This window comes from Dipodomys merriami, unplaced genomic scaffold, assembly GCF_024711535.1.
Source record: "Dipodomys merriami isolate MVZ:Mamm:240054 unplaced genomic scaffold, mDipMer1.0.p SCAF_371, whole genome shotgun sequence".
In the NCBI taxonomy this organism is placed as follows: domain Eukaryota; kingdom Metazoa; phylum Chordata; class Mammalia; order Rodentia; family Heteromyidae; genus Dipodomys; species Dipodomys merriami.
Genome location: NW_027205282.1, coordinates 564,634 through 579,679, shown reverse-complemented (window position 1 = coordinate 579,679; position 15,046 = coordinate 564,634).

Below are 15,046 nucleotides of genomic sequence, written 5' to 3'. Positions count from 1 at the left end.
ATCAAGGAAAGGATTCTTACAGCTGCCAGAGCTAAAAGACTGATTATTTATAAAAAATATACAGTCAGAATAAATACAGATTTCTTAGTTGCTATGATAAAAAGGAGAGCCTGACATGATATATGACAAACATTAAGGGTAAACATCCCAAGCCAAACACTCCTTTACATTTAAAGATTCATAAACATATTACATGACAAAGAAAACTTGAAACAACGTATATCCAGCAAATCAGCTGGATAGAAGTTAATCAAATATATCCTACATAGAGAAGATCAAGAAGACCAGGAACTGGTTATATAAAATGCTCCCTGCCAGAGAACAAGGTAAATATATTAACAATATATGAGGAACAACTCCTAACAACAGGGGTATAACATAGCAGAGCTTAACAGATATTTCTCAGTCTTAACTCTCAATATGAATGGATTTAAATTTCCAAATAGAAGACATCGATTAGATAGTAGTATCAAAAAATCAAGAGACACATTTTATTGACAAAAACAAACACGTACTCAAACTAAAAGTCTGGAAGGAAAATTTTCAATCAAATGGACACCATAAACAGGCCACAGTAGGATTATTAACATAAGATGAAATAGAATTCAAATTAAAATTAGTAGGAAGAAACATTACATATTGATAAAGGCAGCTCTCAATTAGGAGATATAGCCAGTCTAAATATCGATGACCTGAATCCTGGAGCATTCCACTTGATCAACCAAATTCTACTTAACCCAAAAAGACATCTCAACACATCATTCCCATCTATGGATTTGTTATCCAGGAAAAACTCAACCAAGAAACTGCAGACCTAAATAACTTCATTGACCACCTAGCCCTAACAGACATCTACTGAATATACATTCAGCGTCAGAATACACATTCTTCACATCAGCACATGGAAGATTCTCCAAAACAGAACATATCCTATGTCACACAGAAATTCTGTCCAAATTGAAAGAAAAATTAATTGAATTCCCATATCTTGTCAGACCCTACCAGAATAAACTTAGAATTAAACAGCTAAAGCAAAAAAAAAATCGTCAAACCCATGAAGAGTGAACAAAAAGTTGCTGAATGACCATTGCGACCCTGAAGGGATTAGAATGGAAATCTGAACTTTTCTAGAATTTAACAAAAATGAACACACAAATTACCAGCTTCTCGAGTATTTGTAGTAATTGCAGGAGGATTTATAGCTCAGAGTGCCTACATCAATAATTGAGGAAATCTCAAATTAATATTTTAATTATGTATCTCAAGCTCCTTGAAAACAGGGAGAAGCCCAAAACCCAAAACAGTAGACAGAAATAAAAAAATTAAATCAGAAATAACTAAATATAGTCAAAATAAAACATAGAAGAATCAACAAATCAGAGTAGTTTTTTAAGTAAATGAACAGGCATGACAGATCCATAACAAATCTGACTAAGAAGAGAATTTATATAGATAGATAGATAAAAAGCACGAAGATTGGGAGAAGAACTTTAGTTGCTCTGCAACGCACAATTGCCTCATATCTCAAATATATTTAGAGCCCCAAAAGTTAACCCACCAAAAAAAAATTATCAAAGAGACAACAACCCTCTTAATAACTGGGCTAAAGAAAGACCTCTCTGAAGAAGAAATATGCATGGCCAAGAGACACATGATGCAATATGCAAAATTTCTGATCATAAAAAATGCAAATCAAAGCAATATTGACATTCCACCTCACCCCAGTTAGAATAACCATTATGAAGAAAATTAATAATAACAGATGCTGGGCTGGTGGAGATGTGGCCAAAAAGGAACATTACTAAATTATTGGTGGAAATGTAAACTTGTTCAAATACTCTGTAATGAAGTATAGAGGTTCCTCAATAGCGCTCCCCTATCACCCAGCAATGATTGATCAAGAAAATGTCATATATATTCACAACCAAACTCTATGCTTCTGTCAGAATGAATGACATTGACCCATTAGTAAGGAAATAGAATCACTTGGAAAATATAATAAGTGAAACAAGCCAGACCCAAAGAATCATAGGCTAGAGGTTTGCAATCATTTGGAAAAACTAGAATATGTCTAGGATATTCACAATAGCTCAATAGCAACGTGCATATCACCATATAAAATGAAGCTTATTGAAATGAGCTCCAAGAAATGTATACAAGATGATTGATTAGTGAACTGTGTTTAGTTATTTCTATTTAGTTTTTACCCTTTGGCTTATTCCCTGTAGTTATTTGTTTTTATTTCTGTACCCTTTGTCTTATACATAAATTAGTGTGATTTGGGGTAGGGAAGGGAAATCACAGAAATGGTCGGACAAAGATTAACCAAAGCAACAGTAATATACACTACACACTATATTAGAAATGAACTTCATAACTTTTGGGTGTAGGATGTCAGGGTTGAGGGAAGGAGGAAAAACTGAGGAAGGGGTAACATTGTTAAAAAATGTATTCATTACTTACGTAACTGTAACCCACCCCTCAGTATATCACAGTCATGATGTAAAATCCAAAAAAATATAAGATAACTCATCCAAATAGAGAAAATTAGAGACAAAAGTGAGACAACACAACAGATACAAGCAAAATTAAGAATGCCATAAGAGAGTACTTTGAAAACCTTATGCCAATCAACTGGAGAATCTTGGAGAAAATGATGCTTTCCTATACTCGATCTGAACCAAGAAGTAACACATAAGAAGTAATGAAAATGACATGTCAATGAACAACTTCCCATTTCAGAAAAATCTAGGCCTCAATGAATTTATCATGTAATTAAGGCCTGTAAAGAAATTACAATACTCAGATCTAACTCTTCAATGGAATAGGAAGGGAAATGGAATTTTCAAAACACATTCTTTGAGGCTAGAATTAGACTCTTCCCCAAATCACATAGGAACTCAAAAGAAAGAGAACTATGAACCCAAATTTTTGATAATCATTGATGCAGAACTGATTATTAAAATTCTCACCAACCAATTTCAGGAACTAACAAAAAAATCATATGGCATGATGAAATAGGATTCATCATTCATAAAAATGGATTCAATATTCTTGTCAATAAATATAATACAAACCATCAGCAGAAACAGGGACAAGAAACACATGATCCTCTATAGGGGTGTAGAAATATCTTTTAACAATCTCGAATACCACTTTATGACTAAAAGTTCTGAGAAGCTAGGAATGCATGGAACATTCCTCAATATAATACTGAGTATGTATATGACAGAGATAATTAGCCTTTACCTAATAGTGGAAGCATGAAAACATTAACATCAGGAATGAGACAAGGATTTCCACTCTCCCTACTACTCTTCAATATGGTAGTGGATTTCTAGCACGAGCAATACAAGAGAAAAACAGAAAGCAGATACAAACAGGGAAGAAGTAAAACTATCCCTTTTTACAGATGAAATGACCTGGTATTTAAAGGGCCCTATAGCTTCCTCCCTAAAGTTAGTAATGGTGATGCTACCCTTCAGCAATGTAGCAGGGTATAAAACCCACAAGAATCAGTAGTTTTTCTGACCAAGAATGGGAAAATCCAGGCTGAAATCCAAAAAACAACCTCATATGTATTAGCCTCAAAATCAAAACAAATCTAAACAAAACCACACAACAACAACTAAACTAGGAATTAATTAATTTAAATAAAAATGAGAAAGACCTCTACTCTGAAAACTTAAAAAATCTAAAAAGGGAAATTGAAGGAGATTCAAGGAAATGGAAAGTTTTTCAATGCTCCTGGTTGGAAGAATTAACATTGTGAAAACTGCAATACTGCCCCTAAACAATTGGCAATGCAAATTCCCAACAATATTCTTCAATGAATTTGAGAAAGCAATTCAAATTTAATATGGAATTACCAAATTACAGATGAAACAGAAGGCTTAGAAATGAATTCATGAGCCTATAGTCATCTTGCACACACACACACACACACACACACACACACACACATACACACACACACACACACACACACACCACACACATGATGGAATTCTATTCCCCCATCAGAAAGAATGACTTTTCACCAGTCTTAAGGAAAATGTAAGGCTTGGGAAAATTATAATAAGAGAAGAGAGAAAGGAATGCAGACGCAGAGCAATATAGGTTACATGGATTCATTCATTTATGGTAGCTAGAAGGTGCCCACAAATGTACAAGTAAACAAGACATATTCTACCTCATCCCAGTTAGAATGGCCATTATCAAGAAAACTAACAATAGTAATTGCTGGCATGGATGTAGCTAATTGGGAACTCTATTATACACTTGGTGGGAAATTAAACTTGTTCATCCACTGTGGAATGCAGTAAGGAGTTTCCTAAAAAGCTTAAATATAGATCTCCCTTAAGACCCAGTAATTCCCCTCATGGGTAGTAATCCAATAAATAACAATCTCACATGAAAGTTACTAGTATAACCATATTCAGTGCTCCGGCCCAGAGTTCAAGGACTGGAAAAAAGTTACCATTGCTGGTATTTGTTCCTGCAAATATGAACTGTTTGACATAAGATACTAGATCATTCTATTTGCAGTAGCTAGGATATGACTTAAAGATAGTGGGTGATAAAATGGCTTCTTTGTTGAATATTAAGAAAAGATGTAGGCAGTCCAAGAAAAGAGAGATTTTTTGTTGTTGTTGTTGGTCGAGGGGCTTGAAGTCCTGTCTTGGGCACTGGCCCTGAGCTCTTCAACTCAAGGTGAGTGCTCTATCTCTTGAGCCACAGTTCCTCTTCTGGTTATCTGGTGGTTAAATGGAGATAAGAGTCTCAGGGACTTTCCTGCCCAGGCTGTCTTTGAACCACAGTCTTCAGATCTCAGATTCCTGAGTAGCTAGGATTATAGCTGTGAGCCACTGGCACTAGGCTAATAATGGGGAATTTTAGAAAAGAAAATGCACCTCTTCACTTGTGTCTAGACTTCAGATATCACTATTAGAACACTTAACCTTCAACTCATTTCATCAGATATTTGTAAATTTTCTCTTTTTGTTCATGTAGGAATACTGCAGTCAATATCAACTCAGCTGTGGGATTGGATCAATTGTAGGGCAATAGCTAGCACCTAAATCAAGGACTGTTACATCAAAACAAATGAGACCCTCTTTTGGAATAATTGTTTTCTCTTTTTATTACAAATCTTTTCTTGATTACTTCCTAATGTAATATTGGACCTCCTAACAGAGTGATGACATTTTCGTTCTCTTCAGCTTTCTCCCACATGTGGTCAAAAATTTAAGAATTCAAAGATGCCCATTGATAATTTATTAAGCTGACCTCTAAGGAAATGTGCATTTCTGGAATTTGGTCAGCTGTCTTGTTCTTACATGCACAGGCTTTCTTTGATTTATTTGTTCTACAAGGAATTATACTTTCTAATCTTTGTGTGATCAATTTTAGTCTCTCTGATCAGTCTTTTTGACCCTCTCTCTGGATTCTCATTTCAGTCTGCCTCAAAAAATACATATTATTTATCAACAAAATTACTCTCAGCTTCTGTTTTTTGCCTGACCTCGTGTAGGCTGTGATAGCAGCCAGTGCTTACTGGAGTTTTTGTTTGTTGTGTGTGTTTTTTTTTTTTTTTTTTGTATTAGAGGTCTAGGAATAATATTCAAGGTAGTAGCTTCTCTGGGTCCCAGTGATACCCTGACCTAGATTCAATGGGTTTTTCTCCTAAAGATACAAAGAACAGCTGACTAAATTCCTGTTTTAATTTTCTCAAAATGAGGCAATCTGGCATCCCTGCAAAGCCATCAATAATCTTCTGTAACCTTACAGAAATATTCTATCAAGATGGCTTTTCAAGGTTGACTGTGAAAAATTTTCATTTCCAAGTCACCACCATAAAGCAGATCACATTCCTCAGAGCAGACTTTTGGAAGGAAGGTTCCCCTTCCTTCCGTCTCTTATGATACATCAAACCATAATATTCTGCAGTTGTGGCCAGCCTGGAGCACATTCTCAAGAATATTTTGTAGTGTAAAAGAGGACCAACTATCAAAATAAAGGTGAAAATACTTGTCTACTACAGACTGATTTATCTTGCTTATATCTGTTGTTATTTTCATTCCTTCAAATACAGGGATAAATTATATTGGGATTAGACAAGTGACAAAGGATTAATGGAATAAACATTCAGTTTACTTTCATATATCCAATATAATACACTTAACCCCTGAAGGAAAATTAAATCAAATTGTAGAAACGACTTCAGAAATATAAAATAAGCCTCAATATGAATAATCTGGCACACACATACATCAACATTTACTCAGAAATTCAGTCTCTTTATAAATATTTATTTCGCACAAGGTAATAAATATTTAATTAATGAATATGTCTTCTAAGTATCATCTGAAATACTCCTCGTATATATAATTGTATATAATTTTTAGATGTCACCTAGACAGGAATTTAACATGCATGTAGAAATCAAGTTTCCACAACTTAAGTGAGATTAGAGGAGTCATACCCTCCTGTATTATGTGGTGTGAATTTTACCACAGTGCTAAACCTTTCCACGTAATACCAAGAGTCATGTAGAATAATTTATTATTTGATGTTAAGATGAGTGCTGAGTGTAGGATACACTTTGAATTAATACGTTAATTCACACAAATGAAACAATGATGATATATTATTTGTTTAAATTCTAATGCTTCTCAATTTTACAATTCATGAAATATATTATTAAATTTAGTTTCACTTTTTCTTTTGTATGGGTGCAGAAATTAAAATTATCTATTAAACATTCAATATTAAGATATCAATAATAAATATACTATTATTAAATGATATACTATTAAAATGTGATTTGAATTATAGTTCTAACAAATTGTAATGTAAACAACACTTAATAGAATTATGGGTAATAGTTTTTAAACTTACCAGCTTTTTATTGTTTCTTAATTGTGTCATTTGTTATTCTTGGTCCAAGTCATCTATTCACCTAATTTGTTTAGTTTTCTATTTTACCTCTATTGGTTTCCTGATTATGCATTTTGTTTTTCCTTTTTAGTGACTGACATGAGGATGAAAATCTGTATCTTAGTATATTACTTCCTATGTTAAAGTCAAATTGCTGCTTTCCACAGCTGTTCTACACTTCTTTGTATAGTATAGAATTTCCCCTAGTCCCATCGACTGTATTGCTGATCTCATATATTTTTTTTTATTTAAATTTTATTGTCAAGGTAATGTACAGAGAGATTATAGTTACAAAAGTAAGGTAATGAATTCATTTCTTTTCTAACTTTGCGACGGACCAGCTCGGCCGGAGCACTGGGACCGATGGGACAGGGATCTCGGGATAGGTGGGCAAAGGAGTCGGTGAAGTGACAAACAGACACAGACTCAAAAGATTTGCATCTGAGTGTATCTTTATTGAGGAGAATTAACATTTTTTACAGTGTGTGATTGTGACATAGATTCTTTGTTTATTTAAGCACGTAATCAATTTTTTTTAAAGGCAAAACATTGATGAATTACATGAAAATTAATGACTATCCCACCAACTGTTTAAGCTAAGCGGTGCGAAACAAGTCTAGCATATTGTTTAATAGAATACATCATCTCTTCAGCCTTTTTTATGTTTAATAATTAACAAACCTAAGACAGGGCTGTACTTACATTATACTCTTTTTAATTTTATCCAACTAATTTCATCTTTATAAGCTCCTGTATAAGGAAATGGTTCTTGGTTGGTTCAGGAAATATGTCACTAACTTTATATTTTGTGTAAAAACACCATCTATTCCCTATAACGTAAGTTGGACTAAACTTAATCATAACTGTTGGGAGAATCTTTCTTTTTCTTTTATAATCAGAGGTCCCTTCTTTATAGAACTCTCTAAACTACTGGGATAACTCTTTCTAACTTAGTTTAGTTCATTGATTTTGTCTGTTAGACATATCTAGAAATTTTAAGTCTTTATATTTACTATTCGTGAGCTGCAAAACCGCTTGTGAATTTGTAGGTGTATCTGGAGGCAACGTCACATCAGATGATAGATTGATTGGGGGATTGCCCACATTTAATCTTTGGCCTTAGTCTTTATTACTTAGAGAAGCCATCTCTATTGGACTGGAAAAATACAACATGGTCTGTTCACGGATCAATAGAAAAATAGCCAAAATGAGAATAAAGGCAACGAATGTACAGCCAAGAAGAATATAGTAAGAAAAAAGGTAGAGGCTATAAAGGTGCAGCCACGTGTATGGGAAGCCTTGAACCAACACCCCCTTCCTGGGGGCATGCTTCCTTGAAGCTCTTTGTCCAACACAATCTCTCAGGCAGACTCCGCAGAAGGTGGCGTGGCACCCACTGGACACAGAAAGATATCCAGTCAGCTGGAAATACCAGGAACCACTGGAAGTGAAGAAACTTAAGTGTTTGACCTTGTTTCTCTGGCCAGAGACTATTAATTGAACTTGCAGTCCCTTATTCTGTTGTCCATGTCAAATTAGAAGCCATCTATCCACCACAGGCAGCTTTATGGAAGTGCTCCGCACACCTGTGCTGGCCTTTCTTTGCTGAACCCAGCTAAGGACTCCTTGCAGACACATCTTCATGGCTGCTTTGCCTGCTGTGATCTCTGCTCCTTTCCAAATGCTTGCTTCGGCAGCTTCCTCTCCATTGTGCCTCTTGGACTGGGTTCCCATGGTGGTTGGATACTGAGCTGCTTGTTAGAGGAGGAAACAAGAGTTGTTGTATACAATGGCAGGCCTGAATTGGCCTGGAGGCAGGACAGACGCTCTCCCAGGTGGGACTTGTCAGGGCACAGGGCAGGCATCCTTCCACTGGGCCCTGGGTCACTGTGGTGAGCAACAGTCACACTGGAACTTCTCTTTCTCAGAGAACAATGGGTTAAGTCTGACCAGATTGTCTTTTTTAGGGAATCCAGTTCTCCACCAACTCCTGGGGGATGCCTGGAGCTTGAGTCTATGCCAGGCTCCACTCCTGTCCAGAACCTTTCAATCCAAAAGTTTCAACCAAGTGTATGTGGCGTGGCATAACTTGTTACCCCTTCATCCATTTTTCTCCCTCTTCCCTCCCAATGCAACTCCCAAGATCATTTCCAACATTTTGTTTTGTGAATATCACTGATGCATAGATTCCATCTTCGTCTTTTGTCTCACCATTTTGTTTTTCTCATTTCCTTTCCCCAGTTCAGACCAACATATTTACAATACCCAGGGTATCAAAATCAAATACAGTGACTACAGGGGATACAACATAGGTGTGGAAAATACAAAATAATAAAAATGAATCACCTAGTACATTAAGAACAACAACAACAAAGAACATGTCTTGGAGTTTATTTCACTTAAAATAACCTTATACGGTCATATGTACATAGCTATTGAAATATTCTGTTCATCTACTAAGATTATCCTTGATGTACACAATAATGCTCCCCTATTACCCAGTAATCCCACTTCTGGGCATTTAACCATGTGACCACAAACAAGGCCACACTAAAGCTACCAGCACAATTATGTTTATCACAGTAATATCTACCATAGCTAAGATATGGCATCTAATTTGAATTACCCTTTCTTTATCAGAGGGTAATCAACTTGAATGTTAACCACCTATGCAATATTTTCACAATATACTTGTCATTATTTTGAAAAACACATATTTTAGTATTGTCTCATAGTAAAACAGAAAACAGTTTAATTCAATTGAAAGTTCTAATTTTCAAAACAGAATAATTGTTAACAGGATAGAATATATGTGTTCTTCAAAATTCCTGTAACTAATAATTATTCATTTTCAAATTCTGAACATTTCTTTCTAGAGACATTCAAAACAGTACCTGCTTGCATGCTATTTAATTCTGCAATAGATGCAGTTTCCAATGGGGTGTTACATATTGATAAGTCAACAGGAAATATAGCCACATTTTATAAAACTATGAAGTATTTATAAAAATTAATTCCTCAAACAACTGGTTTTTCCCCATCTCCTCCACAAGTCATACTGACATCAAATATAGTGAAAGCAGGAGTTATACTATGGGGGAGGGACATACAAAGCAACAAAGAGATAATCTTATAAATGTGTTAGAAACACATGCATGAAACATTATCCTGCCCATGTAATTGTAACTCCTCTGTACAGTATGTTCACAAATAAAATAAAATTAAATTAAAAAAATTAATTCCTCAAAAGTAAACATTTTTCATCAGAGTAAGCTATTATTTCTATGACCATTAATCCCAAGCTTTTATGCAATAAAGTCATCCCACCCCAACTAGTAAGGTGAACTTTAAAATTCCCTTAATTCACGTCATGAATAGCTTATGGCTATTGTGAAAAAATTCCACACTTCTGCTACTATTATGCCCTTCCTATTTTGGAAAGAACACTACACTAAACTTTGCTACAACATCCCCCCGCCCCGCCACTGGTATTCTTGAAATCAAAACACTTGCAAATATTATTTATATTTATACTTTTTTAACTGTCAGAGATATTCAGGAGGCCAAGATCTGAAGATTATGGTCCAAAGCCCACTCAGGCAGGAAGGTTACTTAGATTCTTATCTCCAATAAACTTCTCAGGAAAAGACAGACACAAGTGGCTCTGAGGTTGAGGTGGTATACCACGAGCTTTGAGCACAAACAGGCTCAGGGAGAGTGGCCTGACACAGAGTTCAAGCTCTAGGACAAACCAAAATAAAATAAAATAAAATAAAAACAAGCCACAACTCTAGTATTTTACCCATTGTATGCAGAGGCACATAATTTAAGAAATTGCTTAATGTGTTAGGAATAGATAGAAGAACCAAGATGTCACACATTTACTCTCTTCATACCATGTTACATCAAAGCCTCAAAAAATTGCTTTTTCTAAATTTATAAATTACTATCATCCATTTGTTGGCAACTCTGTCAAGATTATTCAGATTATTTTATCCATGAATTCTTGGAATTATCTATTAACTAAATTCTAATTATACTCCCTTGAAAGAATATTTTAGGAAAATAGAATGTGATAATCATTCGTGAATTTGTCAATTAAACCCTCTACTTAAAAAGAATTTTGTAGTATCCTATAGAATATGAAATTACAAACAAAACCAAAATATTTATTTTAAATCTAAATTCTAATTTAGCAAGCTCTACAAAATCCTACATTAGATGAACTTTGCAATTTTTCCAGGCTTAAACTTCTGTAATCTGTCACCATTTCTTTGGAATCCAACAGAATGATGCTTACTTTTTCAAATTTTTGGTTGAAATCATGAGCCATTTTCCATCTAGGAATGTTATGTAATGAAGAGAGCATTAATAACACAATTGAGTATTATTTTTAAGAATTTTTATTGTTTAGTTTTTCATGTCTCCTTTCTATCCCGCCCCTTCTCTCGTCCTATTCTTTTCTTCTCTCAATATCATCTTTAAACTTACATAATTTTTATGGGTTTTACATTTTAAATTTAAATTTTTGTTTTTCCATTTTCCTTGTTTTTTTAAATCTCTCTCCTATCTTTCTGTCCAATCCATTTCCCTCTCTGAGATTAGGACTTGGTTAAATTCACCCTTCCTTTACCTCCCCAAATCCCTCTACTCCTATTTTTCCCATTTTTCCCTAAACCTAATAATTTCTGGTTTGCAAATTCTTCTTTGCTCTTCTTATCCAATTAATCTATAGATGTTTGATGTTGAACAGATTGTATCTGTTGAATTAGATTGTATGTGCAGCAACTACAGGACTTTGGTTGATCCTTGCCTTAAAATAGTGTTCTAACACACGACTGGTGACTTGCATTTCAATAGGAAAATTGACTTCTCAAAACATAATGACAAAATTAGTCCAAACATCCAACTTGGTATGCCTTTCTTGTTGTTTGGTATGTTTCATAGAGACAAAATTATACTACCTGGTCCAGGGAAGGTATCACTATGTAATTCCACTTCCTAACCTCCTGTCTTAGTCTGATTGCTAGAATTCCAGGTTTTTATCACATTGCCCTGCAATAATTTGTTGGTTTATTTAATATAGAAAGAGACTAGCAATTCTGAAATTCTCCAATGATCTTATCCACTAGGCTGATTGCTCTGACTGTTTATGTACAATTTTTAAAGATGTTCTAACATTTGACACAGGATATGAATATTTTCAGATGTACCTGCCAGGGTCTCTGATTCATTCCTCCATGGATCTGATCCATTTAATCATGATTACATAACTCTCTTACTATCTCTGTTCCCTACCTATGTAATAGTCTCAAACATTTTTGAAGAATGTTCACTTGAGGACTTTTTAATATTAGAAAATGTCATTTAACCTAGTCTTATTCAGGACATATTTTCTATTGTTTTCTAACTTTTCTACAGAATCTGATAGTTGTTTCATTTGTGTATTTGTGTGTGCACATATAATTGCCTCTGTTTGTATGTGTATGTTTGTATGTATGTATGCAACAGCCTCAAGCTCTTATTCAGCAATCTTGATCATGACTGATATTCCATCTCTTGAAAAATTCTACCAAAGCAATTTTGACTGGTTAATTATAGATAGTGTCTCAAACACTGTTCTGCCCAGGCTGGATGCAAACTGAAATTCCCAGACTCCTTTAACTCCTTAGGTTTTATTTTTTCCAGCAGTATCATCTTTAAAACCAGAAATATTTTCGTGAGTGTGAAGTCGAAGCTCTAGCCCAGATTTTGAACTAAAGAATTCATATAAAGATAGGTGAATATACACACTACATATTCTGAGTATATACTGTTAGAAATGTGAGCTTAAGCTATGTGCCGTTGTCTCATGCCTATAATCCTAGCTACTCAGGAGGCTGTGATCTGAGGATTGCAGTTCAAATCCAGCACAAGTAGGAAAGATTCTGAGGCATTTATCTCCAATTTTTTAACCACCAAAAAACTGGAAGTGGTGCTAAGGCTCAAGTGGTAGAGCACTAGCCTTGAGCTGAAGAGTGGAAAGACATCGCCCGGGCCCAGAATTCAAGAACCCTCTGCCATGAACATAAAAAAACAAAGAAAAAGTAATGGCCTGTTTTTCCAGTTAAGTCCATGATCTCTAACTTGCTTTGGAACCAGAATTATTCTTCCATTCTACGTTTTACAAATATCATTGATTAGCTAACATGATTTAAAGCTAAAAGATGAAAGAGAAGGGCCTCATCCTTCATGTTCCACTTAGTAGTAGTGCTTTCTCTATATCACTCCCATAGTTCTACATACTGGCCTTGACTTTATTGTATCAAAGTTGTCTTGTATAGTATATTGAACCATTATATTTAAACACAGAACTATTCTTTCTCCTGTTATTCCTATTGTTTCTTCTACTGTTAACTTATGTACAGTTGGGAAATAATGTTCAACACACACTAACACAAAACAAAACCAAAAAAAACGAACAAACAACAACAACAAAAATAAACATTTCTGAAAAACATATTCCCACTAAAAATTGGCCTTAATTTATGGAGTACTTATGAAATTTGAACTTAAAATGCTCCTGGATAATGGTTTTTTCATATTTTTATTATAAAAATAGTGTACAGAGGGGTTAGAAATAACAATGTTTCCTATTTAGCATTGTTACCTCCTCTTTTGTTTATCCTCTGCTATCCCATCTTTCCTCATCTCCCCAATCCCCACTCCGCTCCCCAACTTGTAAAGTTCGTTTTCTACATAGTGTTTTGTTTATCTCATTATTACAAAGGGTCATACTGTATCCTAGTTTCAGCATTTTGTTTTTTCCCTTCCCCTCCCCACATTAGATAAATGTATATAAAAGATGCAAGGCACTGACATCAAATCCAGTGAAAATAGGGATTATATCGTGGGGGAAGAGCATAGAAAAGAAAAAAAATCACATAGTACATTTTAGATACATTAAAACAATAGCAAAAAGAAAAAATTATATTAATTGATGTAAGCCAGGCCTAAGGAAATATGGGTCCCATGGTTTCCCTTATTTGCAATATTTATTATATGTCTGAGTCAAGCAGAAAAGGTCAGATAAGTTGATGTTAGGGAAATGAACCCTAAGATATGTATTCAAATGTTTTTTTTTCTTTCATGCAATTGTTTCTAACATATTTATAAGATTATTTTTTCTCGCTTTGTATGTCCCTTCCCCACAGTATAACCCGTGATTTCACTGTATTTGATGTTGGTATAATTTTTAAAGGGGAAGGGAAAAAAAATAATTTAAATAGGGATACAGTTGGACCCATTGCAACAATGAGATGTAGAAGTCATTATGTTGAAAGTGAACTTTACAACTTTGTTGCGGGGGGGGGGAAGATTTTATGGGGGGCGGGGGAAGATGGGAAGGGATGGGAAGGGGAAACAAAGGAGGAGGCTACAATGCTTGATTATAAATGTACTCTTTACCTTGCCCATATAATTGTAACCCCTCTGTACAGTATTTTCACAATTAAAAAAAAAAGAAAGAAATCTTTGGAGACAGCTTGATTTTGAGCAATCCAACATACTCATGATGGATTTATCTTGTTTTTCAATGTAGTTGCCAAAATAATAGAGAGCAACACCAAAAGGTTAGAAAACATCTAAGCCAGAGCAGTAAACTTTTGTCTATAAAATAATTGTCAGGGTCTGACTCTTTCAAAGTCAGGCTCACAAAGTGTGAAAGTGTATTTGCTTTAGTGTGAACAATAAAACATATATAAGAATCTTCTGTTAATGTTTTACATATCTTGCCTTAGACTTCTCATGTTGGAGAAGAGGAATGGTTTGAAAAAGTTCAAGACTGACTATTCCCCAAGATCATTCTTATTTATCAGCTATAGCAATGGAAGTAGCCTTGGTTTCTCTTAGTATCATGCTTGTTTACATTTAGAAGCATTATTTGTTGCTGGGTTATAAGCTGCAAACCCTTTAGTATTAATAAAATCATTTCCTGAGTGGAATGTTGCTGTGTAAACAAACTAAAATATCAAAGACTTACCATAGGGGAAACTATTTTATAGCTATATCTCAATCTGAAGGTGTAGATTTTGTTTCCCATTGTATCAGGAGATCCATTTTTGTTATC